Raw genomic sequence first — 12,734 nt, 5'->3', positions numbered from 1 at the left:
AGCCAATTATAGCTTGACAACACATGGTAAATGAAGGCCAACTTATTCTGGGTAAAGTTTTCTCCAAATGCTCTCCTACCTGAATAGAAAATTTTTATGGCTACAACTGCTCCAAAAAAATATTCTTTCCGTGAAACATACTAGCAATGACTAGGAGCAATGTACATCCAATTATTCAATCATCTACCGAACCTGCATTCTTGGTGCTACGAAGTCAGCCTTGCTACGAAGATTCAAAGTGAGATTGAGATGGTGAGAACGAGATGCCAGCAACCCCTGGATAGTGAATACGTTGCATTTACCCGGCCTGCAGCAAAGAAGCGATTCTTCAAGTCGTCGGGGGCAGACCGGCAGGTACCTCATTCGTGACTCGTGAGACACAGATACCACTGGCATCTCATAGCTTAAATACCCTTGCAATCAGACTGAGTCTATCTCCTTCACCTCTGTCCGCTGAGAGCAAATGGCGCTTGCTAACAGCGGCTCCACTGCCGTTCCACAAGGAGAACCTGCGGTCCCTCCAGCCATTCTGGGTAGCGATCCTCCGGCCGTGAAGCCTCCAGCTGCTCCAGGTAGCGATTCTCCGGCAGCTCCGGGTGGCGATGCCCCAACAGCAGCACCTGTTAAGCCTCCGGCAGGTAGGGATGCAATTAGTCTGTGCTGTACTGCTGTTTGCGTTCAAATGGTCTTATACTATGTTGAATCGGGCAGGGGCTATTTTGATAATTTTAATATAATCAAGTACAGACATATGCGTTTGAGTAGTACAGGCAATTTTTATACCAATTTTTTAAGATGGAGATTGGTCCGGGAGCTGAGAGTTTAGTTCAAACTAAAATTTTTCTAACTGAATTTTAATTAAATTATGAGGTTTTTGGATCCCAAGCAAACGTACCGTTTCAAACAGGCACAGCCAATTGCAACACATGATGCTATATGTTCTACATTTCACCCTTCTTTGCTGACTTAGTTTGGCTAATACCTTGCTCTTGGTGTTGCAGTTCAGCCGGGTCCCGAGAACAGCCCATTTCCGCCGCCAATACATGATATATAATGACATCGACAGAATTACCAGCATTAGTTGGGATCCAGTCGTATACATGGTCCTGCAAATGACTTTGGTTCAGTTTACATCCAAAAATTTGATTTCAGACGAACAATGTTGAGTGTTAAATTTTAGATTAAGATTTCATTTCGCCATTGGAGGCAGACATCATGCAGTAGTTGTGCTTGAGTGTATGGAGCTCTCTCTTCTACTACTTCGCCATAAACTTGTCCCATGTTGTAGTTGTGCTTGAGTGTATGATGCAGAAGCAGCTCATGTGTTGTCGTCACCGATCTCCTGATGTTCACAGTCTCCTTGAGGAATTCATGTGATAGGGTCGATGAAATGCACAAAGAAACTGCACCCAATTTTCCTATACCTCTCGTCTTTCCTTGTTCAAACGTACTGAAGAATTGCTATTTCTCTACTCTCTAGACGCCCAATCATGGCTTGACTCTTCATTGTTTTAGTTTCATCTCTCTTTCCCCCTTGTTTTCTTGTAAACACACACTCTCTTAATCTATAAAAAGACTTGTGCTTGCGGAGCTCCCCACATTTTTCAGTCATTTCTTCTGACGACTCAAATTAATTGCTCACCCGCTACTGAATTTCAAGAAGCCTATCCATAAAGCACCAGGGGTTGTTTTATAAAGATATGTCTCCTCATCAGGTAATTTTGGCTGGAGTTTGTGTAAGTCAATATTTGGACCGTTGAATAGGTTTAACCGACGAGATAGAGCTACCGTTTTTATAACTCTAATCTCCATGCACCACTCACTCTCAAAATTTCTTCTGCTACCCAAGCCTTACCTCTACAAAATTGGCCCTAACCCCCTAACTTTAGCCATTTTCATTTTACCATATCAAAATCCCTTCTTCCATGTGACACTTGCTATAAAATTATGTTTAGCTTTTTTTTTCCTTTACACATGATATCACCTGATAGTGGCGGAGGAAAGGGTAGGGCCACTAAGGCCATGGTCCTAGGCGTGGGCCGTTATTTCATACCGGAGACACTGTAGCACAAGGGTCTAGGTCTAACCGGCCCAATACTTCTACTGAGTGGCCCTAGGCATCAGTGTAGCCTAGCTCCGCTCCTGAGAGGGCTGGACGAAAAGCTCATGGCTCGTTAGCTCGCTCGGCTCGCAGCTAGCTCGGCTCGGCTTGTTGTATTTCTCTGACGAGCCGAGCAGGTGTTTTAGCTCGTTACGATAACGAGCGAGTTCGAGCCGGCTCGCGAGCAGCTCACGAGCCTAACGGCCATGAAGAAGGACAAGCCAACAGGCAGCAGCGCAGCGCTCAGCAGGCGAACAAGCGGCCCAAGAAGCCCAATCGACCAACTCGGTCACTCCCCCACAGTCAAATCGAACCCTCGCTCATCAGCTCCGTCTTCCCTTCCGCTGCAAGTCTCGCGCCACCACGAGCCCAAGACAGGCGTCCGCAGAGGCGGCAAGGCCGCAGCGGCACCGCCGTGCCTCCCTCTCGTCGTCTGCCTGTGCTCACTGCCTGCTTGTCTTGTTTCCTCTCCCATCAATCAGTCAACGCTGGTGCTATGAGGATGAAAAAAGAGCAAATAGGCACATGAGCACGAGGAGAAGGATGATGGAGCCATGCGCAGCAGCGTCTCTGTGGTTCGTTTGGTGATTCTGCGTTATTCTCGAGCTTGTTTTCTCCTATCTTTATCTTCATTTTTCTAGGTTATAGATCTTGAGGATTTTTTGTGATGTATGAACACATGATTTTCTTTCCAATCCAATTGAATGTCTCAAAAGCGGATGGATTCTTGCTCCAAACTTTTTATCTATCGCTGCTGAGTTCTGTTCTATTGTTTTGGGATACGCCGGCTCGTGAGCTAAACGAGCTTGCTCGAGCTGCTGCCGAGCCGAGCCGAGCTGCCTCTTCTGCTCGTTTAGATAACGAACCGAGCCGAGCCGAGCGCCAAGCCGAGCTGAGGACTTTGGTATCATCAGCCGGACAAAACTGACTGGTTAGCCACCCCACATGCGTTCACATGCCGCGTAATGAGCCTAAACAGACAATATCCTGATCATATGTTTTCACCCTAGAAATTCTTCGAACTCCACCCACCACTATCATGGCCATTTGCTCTGACGTTGCCGGCTACGCAGCTTTCCATGTGTACATTCGAACTAAGGCAAACTATTTGCATTGCCACCTACTCAGTAAATATTGCACACCTTGCTCGAATCATTTGGAGCTAGTGCCTGAATTCCCACTTGTGCAAAATATGGAGTAGCAATTCATTGTTAGAAGGTGTCTTATTTTTGACTCGGCACTAATTAACTGGAAAGTTGCACTGACCACACTAGTAGAGAATTGGCTTTCGATCCGCCCCCTTTTGTCCCGATTTAAAGTTGGCCCGGGACAAAAGGGGGTGCGCCACGGTAGGCAAAAATGGAGGGGAGATTTACTCCCGGTTGGTAATTGCAACTGGGACTAAAGGTCCCCCTTTAGTCCCGGTTGCAACGGCTAGTGGGGGGGTGTCGGTGGCGGCACCCTTTTATCCCGGTTGGAGGCTCCAACCGGGATAAAAGGTGAACCCTTTTATCCCGGTTGGAGGCACCAACCGGGATAAAAAGTTTAGTCCCGGTTGGTGCCTCCAACCAGGCTCCAACCGGGACTACCCATTCAACCGGGACAAAATGTGTTCCTTTTTGTCTCGGTTGGAGTTTTTAACCGGGATAAAAACTCATCCCCATTATATACGGTCAAGACAGAGGACTTTCTTCCTCCTCCAGCCCGAGCCAGTCCAGCACATTGACAGAGAGAGCTGAGCTTCACCTACTCTCCGGTGGTGCCGAAGCAAGCAAGGGAGGTGCTGCCCGAAGTTTTTTCCCTCATTTTCGTGGGAATTTCACTCGGCCAACACAAGTGTTGTGAAGGTTTGCTACTTCATCCTCGTGTTATGCTTTGATTTATGCTTTGGAGATGGAAATATTATTTGCTAGAATGTGATGATGAAGTAGAAAAATGGAGAGGTATTTTGAGCTAGAATGTGAGGGAGATTGATGTGTCATATATAATATGCATTATTGCAGTGGTTTAAAAATGATGCTACCTTGTCTAGACGGTTTATCTTATCAAATTCAATATGGTTTTTTAAATCCATACTTATTGAACTTGCATACCGTGTTCATCTCTCCGATGATGTTCTCCGCCGAGCAGCAACGTATGTTAAGAAGGAGGTTCGATTCTACGAGAAAGAGTGGATACGGACATCGTGACCGTGTCCCCTTTTCCGTAGCATCTAACCTCTTTCATGACGTGAGAAGGATATAGTGAGAAGGATGTCAAAGCGTGGACGCTTAAGAAGAGACATTTTCCGTGTCCCCTTTTCCGTAGCTAGTGGGAAGACGTGAAGAGACATTTCACATTCCCCGAAGGATATAGTGAGAAGGATGTCAAAGCGTGGATGCTTAAGAAGATGGCTACACAATTCCAGACATTCAAGAAGATGCTGGATACCCACTACATTAAGAAGGGCCGAACTCCAGACTTCAACGCGTGGCCAAAGTTGAGGGACCACTGGGATGCATTTGTTGAATATAAGAGGAGTGAAGACGGTGTGAAAAAGATCACGACCAACACAACAAATGCTAGTTAGAGGGCTACCACCATCATCTGGGGCGAGGTGGGTATGGCTCAACAATTCCCAAGTGGAGGAAGATGGAACAAGATCTGATCGAACGGGGAATCGTACCTGCAACTATTGAATGGCCCGAACGATCAAAAAATTGGTACTACGCTCATGGAGGCTCCCTAAGCCAAGAGGATGGGACGTTGATTTTTAATGACACAATACGTGAGAAGGCCGAACATCTTGTGAAGAACATTGAAGATTCCAAGGCTGGGAGGTTGAAGGTGGACCGAGAAAATGATGAGCTCACATTGGCCCTCGGTAATCCGGAGCACCCAGGACGTTGCCGAGGGTTTGGGGTGGTTCCGTGGAAGTTTGCTTTCCGAGGCGACAGCGCCTCGTACAGAAGCCGGAAGCGAAGAAAGGAACAGATCGAGGAGAGCTGGCGGCAGATGCTAGAATCTAAAGTGCAGGCACAAGAACAAAGAATGATGGATGAAATCAATCGGCGGGTGGCCCACGCAGTTGCGGAGTTGGCCCAATCTGGAGCATTGCCGATTCCTAACACCGCCAGCCCTTCTCAACACCTCTTGAGCAGTTGTGCTTCTACAGGGGTCCCCGATGCGCAGACGCCCAGGTTACCCGTGGAGGAGCAACGGTTCCCCGTGGATGCCATCACACAACGGACCTCATGTGAGCTGCATGCACCGGTCGGCAACCTCACTATTAAGGTATACTTATACATAATATTTATGCAATCTTGTCAATTGATCCAGGCCTCGAGATCGGAGTTCAACTTGTTTACTTCTTCTATATGTACAGGTAGCGTACGGGAGTGCGTTAGCAACCCTGGCGGGGCAGAGCAGTCATGGCATGGAAATTCCACCAGGCTACGCCAGCGTTTGTGTAGAGCAAATAGTTGATAGGCAGTATGAAGGTCTAGAGCTCGACCTCCCGGGAGGCGACGGGGAAAAGACATTGGCAGATGCGCTTCATGGGATCATTCTATGGCGAAAACGCTACATCATTATTCCCGGCACGGAGCCATCTCCTCAGAGCTCAAGACCGCTCCCCGTAGATCCCCAGCAGCGACCTTCTCCTCATACCTCAAGACCGTCATCTCCTGCTCCAGGACCGTCCCTTCCATCTATATCAAGGTCTCCATCTCCACCACATCTTGGTGCTGGGAGCGACGACGACAATAACAACACCCCTCCCCGATCACCGTCGCCGGCACCAAGAGCGGCCCCCTTGAAGGAACCTGCACCACCACTAAAGAAGTCACGAGCACCGCCTCCCAAGCAAAGACAGAGAAAGAAGAAAACAAAGGAGCCTGAAGTGACTCGTAAGGAACGCTGGGAGGCAATGTCTCATGCGGAACAGTGGGCAGAAATCCAACGAGAGGCCAGTGAGTGGTTCAAGAAACAAGCCGAAGAAAAAAAAGCAAGGGAGATGGAGCCACCGCCAGTAAGTCGGCGAGATTTAAACTTTTTTATCAGGATGAAAGAAGGAGCCAAGAAAAGGATACCACTCTTGTCAAACTATGAACGGGCTTTAGTAAAGGCTGATGAAAAGGATAAAAGGAAAGGAAAGTCATCTTCCAGCGGTCCTGTCCCCGAACTCAGCCATTTATCAAAAAAAGATGCTCAACGGGTAAAAGCAATGCCCTTGGATCAACAAGCAAATGTATTGAAGTTCATGGAAGAAACAGGTCTGGGACTTGATGAATGCATAGGGCAAGTTGAGACGCCAACTGCACCGCCCCCTGAGCCGAGATGGCCTTATGAGCTAGGCAAACCTCTAGTAAAGCCTTCATTGGTACGGAAGCTATCAACAAAGATGTACGCATTCCATCAATGGTACATGATGGCATCCGCCGACTCGAGGGAGATGATCGGCATGAAGGTAAAACCGATAGATTTTCACGGTGAAGGGGAGAAAGTGCTGTGGCTAGACTTCAAGGATATATACGAAGTGTACCATCATGATGCCCTGGACGTCTCTCTGATCAGCGCTTGGGTTCTGTAAGTGTCCGTTTATCTCTACATGTAAATTTTGGCGTGCGTCACCGTACTAACTTCGTCTTCCATTTCATGTAGGATGCTAATTCAGACATGCCGCCGAGAGGCGTACCTACATGTAGGCTTCATGGATCCATCTGTAGTTAACCAACAACAAATACAATTAGCGTCGAAAAAAACCTTTGCGGAAGTATACAATTTCCTAGACAAACAAACATTCAAGGATTTCATACTACTTCCATACAACTTCAAGTAAGTGTGTGTATACCGTCTACTTTCGATGTCTTTTTCCTTATCTCTACATGTTAGTTAGCTCTAATATGCATGAACATTTTACGCACGCAACTTCCACTGGATCCTTATTATAATTGAGCCTGAAAGAAGCCACGTCACTGTCTTCGATTCGTTAAGGAAAGATCCGGTGGAGTACCAAGAAGTGCAAGACATGCTAGGCTTGTAATAATTCTGGACCTTTATCTCTATGCAAAAGTTTATTTCCTAAATTTTATCCCTGTTACACTATATCATTCATTATTCTAATCCGCAGCGCATGGAAATAATTCATAAGGACACACAAAGGTCCATTCAAAGAAAAACTTACATGGAACACAGACTTCCCGGTACGTATGAAGTCTGCACATTTATTACATTGTATAACACGAATATTTCATAACTTATTTTTTTCCGCACTGAAGTGCTTAAGACAGGAACCCGGGAATAATATATGTGGCTACTACATCTGTGAGCACATGCACAGTTTTATGGGACCCAAGGGACCGAAGATGACGCCGCACAACTTTAAAGTACGTAAAATAAAACTATTACTAGTTAATTATTTTCTAGCTCCTTATATGTATTTGTTCGTGTAACATTCACAAATTTCCAAATTATAGATGTTAAATATTCAACAAGGACTCTTGAAGGAAGAAAGAGTAGCGGCAATATGTGAAGGTCTCATTGGATTCATAATGGACGAGGTGATAAATCCAAAAGGAGAATTTTATTACGATGAACGACAATTAGACACTCCGATCAGCAACACCATGACGGGAAGATTGTAGACAGATACTTTGATTTATTTGTATATATAATACGCGCTAATTATGATCGATTTGTACTAAGCTAGTTGAATTGTGTATAAGGATTGTGTATATATACAGTAATTGTATAATTACAAATCCCATTCGTTTAAATACTAGTTGATTTCGTTCTAAAAAAATCTCAACTACTAAAGGTTAACAAATTAAAAGGGCCGCGGTACTACGTATACGTGATGCATGCATGAAAAATTCAGGCGCCACAGTGCCATGCAGGCGCCATTTAGTCCCGGTTGGAATCCAGCCGGGACTAAAGGGTAACCCTTTAGCCCCGGTTGGGAAATCCAACCCCTCACTAAAGGGTTCCCCTTTAGTCCCGCTCGCTTCTACCAACCGGGACTAAAGGGCCTGTCCCGCGCCTGGCGTGGCAGGCCCTTTAGTCCCGGTTGGTGACACCAACCGGGACTAAAGGGGGGCCTTTACTCCCGGTTAAAAGACCCGGGACTAAAGACCCCCCTTTTGTCCCGGTTGGTTTATCCCGGATGGATATCCGAGAGATATGCACCCTACCAACCGGGACTAAAAGCCAATTCTCTACCAGTGCCACAGGGCAAGTTGTGCACGTACATGCCGACCATCTGACTCATGTGGACAATTTTGTTAGCAAAATGCTCGTAGTTTTAGTTGGTAGGACTGGAACACTAATTGAGTGCTACGTAAGTTCCTTACGCTAGCGCTCTTGTGCTAAATTTAGGATTAGTTTGACAAATATAATCTCATTAGATATAGTTATGTCTATAGATTCATGTAATTGTCATGTCCAGAGATAGCAAAATTAAAGTGCTTATTACCAAAAGCTTACACCTATGCAAACAATCCCTCAATTTTATATTCTAGGGCTTCTTTGAACATCGCAACTGCCTTTTCCACAAAGGCACACATTGCCTAATGCCTACAATTACTAAGCATGCATGCAACGCTAAGCATGTCTATGGGTACCTCTTCAAATTGCACCGCACGATTGCTCTTATATTCTTCTGCATGCTGCCCTTTTCATTTCTGATTGTTATGGGTATAATTATTTGCTGCAGCTCGTCCGAAACTGAAAAACACGCATGACGCTACTCTGCCACTTCGTGATCCATCAATGTTGTGATTTGTGAGCAGGGACAAAGTCACCGGGCTGAAGTTGGGACGACCCCCAGTAATCCCTATGTTGTGTTGCGAAATTTCCTAGAGTTTGGAACATAAATCTTATGGCCGTGAAAGGCATGTGCTGAGCTAATCATTATAAACAATTTGTGTGCCTATTATTTACGGAGTTGCCCAAATTTATGTTTATATTTTGTTATGCTGTTTCTATCAATTTTAACAAATATTTGTTGTGTGGTAACTGGGCCACAAAAAATGGTTCTCGACATTGAAGGCTTTCTGCAAACAATGGTGTTGTATGCTTTTAAGTTGTACCGAATTAGTTATATATGCACACACACACTATATATATATATATATATATATATATATATATATATATATATATAATTGCTTATTTTTACCGCTTAATGACTTTGAACACTATTGAGTTGCATGCATCGATTAGTTCAACTCAAAATGATGGGTCACATGCATGCTCCCTTGGGCCTCAAATGTGGAAGTATATATGCGCCACTAGCAATTAATTATTCCTGTCAACGATGATGAACATGTTACATAGTTATATAGGTTCAGGCCTCCTGAGTGGGGAGTATGTATTTGGATGCAAGTATCTAGCATATTTTGATGGTGATCGTTTCTCGGTGAGCTTGCTATATATCGAAAAACTCCGTGTTCTTTCTATGCCTTGGGGACTCTGCCTCCTTTCTTGCAAAGATGGCTATGGTTGCAATGCCATATATCCAAGTAGATCTCCTTGCCTAATCAGCAATTGGGTATCCTGGTGCCTGCCTTCCAAATAGAGTCTGGGTCCTAGGGAACTTGATATCCCATTTTAGGTACACGACATTAGTCCCCGAGCTTCCTTAAAGAACCTACCTAGCCTGACTGGCTACTCTTCCACGCTGTTTGGCTGTTCCTAAGTGACTTTCTCGTAGATGCCCTGTGAGATCCAAGTGCCTCTTGTTTGATTGATTACCGAGTGCTCGAGTCACACCTGCCAATACAAGATGACTGAGTTTTGAATGAATGTTAAAATTGGGGCTTCGTAGCGCAATGCTTGGATTTTTCGAGTCTGCACGATATGGTCGTTGCCATGATAGTGTATTTTTGAGGTACTGGAATGCCTCCCACTGTCCTCTGGTAGATTGATCTCCTCTCTAATGGGCCCAACGGCCCATTGAGCGGTTGACTCGCGCCCTGATCGAGGGTGTCCATCCTAGCAGTGGGTGGTGGGCCCTGTCACCTGCGCCATATAAACAGAGGTGGGGGCCAGGGCACACGGTACGAGGTTCACCACGTCGCTAGTCACCCACCGACAAACCCTAGACCAATCACGGGGGCGCAACAGTGAGGGGAAGCTCCACCACCGCCACGCCGGCGACACGACACGGCACTGCGCGTCGCTGCCTAGCGCAGAGCTCCACCGATCGAACCACGACACTGCGCGTCGCTGGCTAGCGCAGACCTCCACCAACCGAACCAGTGATGGCTAGCGGCTCCACCGCCGCCACCCCTAGGTGTGAAGGTACCTCACCCCGTCTCTCTCTCTCTCTTGGTTAACACTGGAACCCCATGAACTCAATGTCAACCCCAAATCCCGACTAGATGTGCATCTAGAGATCCTAGGCTAATTCCTAATAATGATATCAGTCGCCTATCTAGAAGTAGATCTTAGATCGGGAAGAAGAAAAGAAAGAAAATCGATGAAAAATCAAAAAAGAAAAGAAAAAGGAGAACCCTAACCCTAACTCTAGATCTAAACGCGGGAGAGTCTTACCTCTCACGCTGCACCCCTCACCGTCGCACGTCCAACGATGGCGAACGACGAAGTTCGGCCGAGTCACCGCTCACCGGAGAAAGTCGACCCAAGCTGCCGGAGCGCTCGCTCGGGGCTCGGGGCTCAAGGGCACCACCGCCGGACCGCTTGACGGCAACGCGCTCACCTTCGGGTGGACGCGCGCGCCGACGAGAGGACCCGCGGCGGCGCCGGCCCTCCTCCACGGCCGCCATAGCCGAACCCTCTGGATCTCGAGGGAAGGGGGAGAAAGAAAGAAGAGAGGGGGGAGGCCTGAGGTGTGGGTCCTGATATGGAAACGTGAGCTACTTGGACTCAGGGAATTTTAAGCAGCATGCGCCGCGGCCCTGCGTCGACGGAGCCACCCCTCACCGCCGCTGGTAGACCTCGCCGGGCACGGGAGAGGAGACCTCACCGCCGCTGCTGCGGCGCAAGAACGCGGGGGAAGAGAGTGCGAATGACCTAGGGTTTTCAGGCGGGCTGGCCGAACGGGGGTTTTTGATTCCCCGATACGCGCGCTGAGCCGTCCATCGCGATGGACGACCAGCGGCGGCCGGCGGGCATCCAGGCCGGATGGGCCGAAATCGGCCCAGGCGGAGGAGGCGCTGGGCTGCATTGGCGGCCCAGCCATTGGCTGCCGGGCGAGCGGCCAGCAGGCTGGGCCTCGCGAGCGGGCTGAGCGCGATACGAGCTGCGGGCCGATTTTCGCTGCTGGGCCGGAAAGACAGAGATGCACAGTAACGTTTTGCATTTTTATTTTTCTATTTTCAGAAGCACCTTTTTGATGAGTTTTGTATAGTTTTGATCTCTATTCAAATTTGAACCAACGGGATAATTTGTCTAAGAGAATAATAAAGTCTTAGAATGGTTTTGCTTCTAAAAATAGAATTATTTTACAGTTTCCGCTGCAAAAGGCTTACAATGTTGCTCTTTTAAATTTAATTTGAACCAATGAGACAATTAAATTTGAGAGCATGATAAAGATAATTTTTTCTTAAAGAATTGATTATGATGCTGTTATTTTCTGACCAACTTTGTTAATAATTGTATCATGATTTAAAAGGTTCTATGCATTTATTTCTATTTTTGCCCAACGATGATGTAGATTTAAATTGCGTAAACAGTTGTATGTTTTATTTTTTAACCAACATTGGAAATAAATCATGCAATTGTTGTTATGATCTCACCTTGAATTGTAACTTTCAGGAGGATTCATCTTAATGCCTTGTCGCAAAGAGATACCTATTCTGAGAGGAGACAGCCATACAGAATGGAGGAAAAAGATTGATCTTACCTTCGTTTGTGAAGAGGTTGACTGGGTGGTCACCACACCACAGCCAAAACCTCCAGAGCCGCTAGTGAGGGCTGAAAGTGATACTGATGCTGCATGGCAGGAAAAGCAGTGGGATTATGCTCCTCTAGAGTTGGCATATACTCTCAAAAACAAACAGTGGATCACTGCCAACAGAAAGTGTATGGCCTTGGTAAAGAACACGATTGAGCCTGCCATTTTTGGCTCGATCGTAGAGTGTGACTCCATTGCAGAGTACCTTGACAAGATAAGGAATCAGTTCACTGGTTCCTCAAAGACATATGCTACCCAGCTGTTTAAGCAGCTGGCTACAGAAAGGTACAATGGAGGAGGAAATGGCATAAGAGAGCACATCCTGAGGATGTACAACCTGGTAGCTAAGTTGAAGCCAATGGATCTTGAGCTCAAGCCTAGGCACATTATTCATCTGGTTTTTTGCTTTCCTACCAAAAGAATTTGATACTTTTGTTGTTAACTACAACATGCAGCCAGAACAGTGGGACATGGAAAAGATGATAGCCATGTGTGTGCAAGAAGAGGACAGAATCAGATCTTCACATGGTGGTTTTTTGAACTATGTGAAGGATAACAAGAAAAAGAATACACATGCTAGCTCCTCTTTCAAGCCACGTGGAAAGGCTCCCATGCAGCAACAACATCAGCAAAAGCCCTTCACAATTGACAAAGATTAGTGCCTCCACTGTAAGAAATGGGGGCATTACAAGAAAGATTGCCCTGATTGGTTGAAGTCGATAATGGCAAAGAAAGGTG

At 46.5% G+C, this 12,734-nt stretch overlaps 1 long non-coding RNA gene across 1 annotated transcript; it reads left to right on the top strand.

The window, feature by feature from the left end:
• The first annotated feature begins 355 nt into the window (after window positions 1-355).
• Window positions 356-1,423, top strand: LOC105914288. The gene is made up of 2 exons (XR_001163855.2): window positions 356-638; window positions 1,002-1,423. It is a non-coding gene; the product is annotated as an uncharacterized LOC105914288 (long non-coding RNA).
• The last annotated feature ends 11,311 nt before the right edge of the window (window positions 1,424-12,734 follow it).

Source organism: Setaria italica, chromosome IV, assembly GCF_000263155.2.
Source record: "Setaria italica strain Yugu1 chromosome IV, Setaria_italica_v2.0, whole genome shotgun sequence".
In the NCBI taxonomy this organism is placed as follows: Eukaryota; Viridiplantae; Streptophyta; class Magnoliopsida; order Poales; family Poaceae; genus Setaria; species Setaria italica.
The sequence above is the reverse complement of the archived record's forward strand: the minus strand, read 5'-3'. Positions and strand labels throughout refer to the sequence as shown.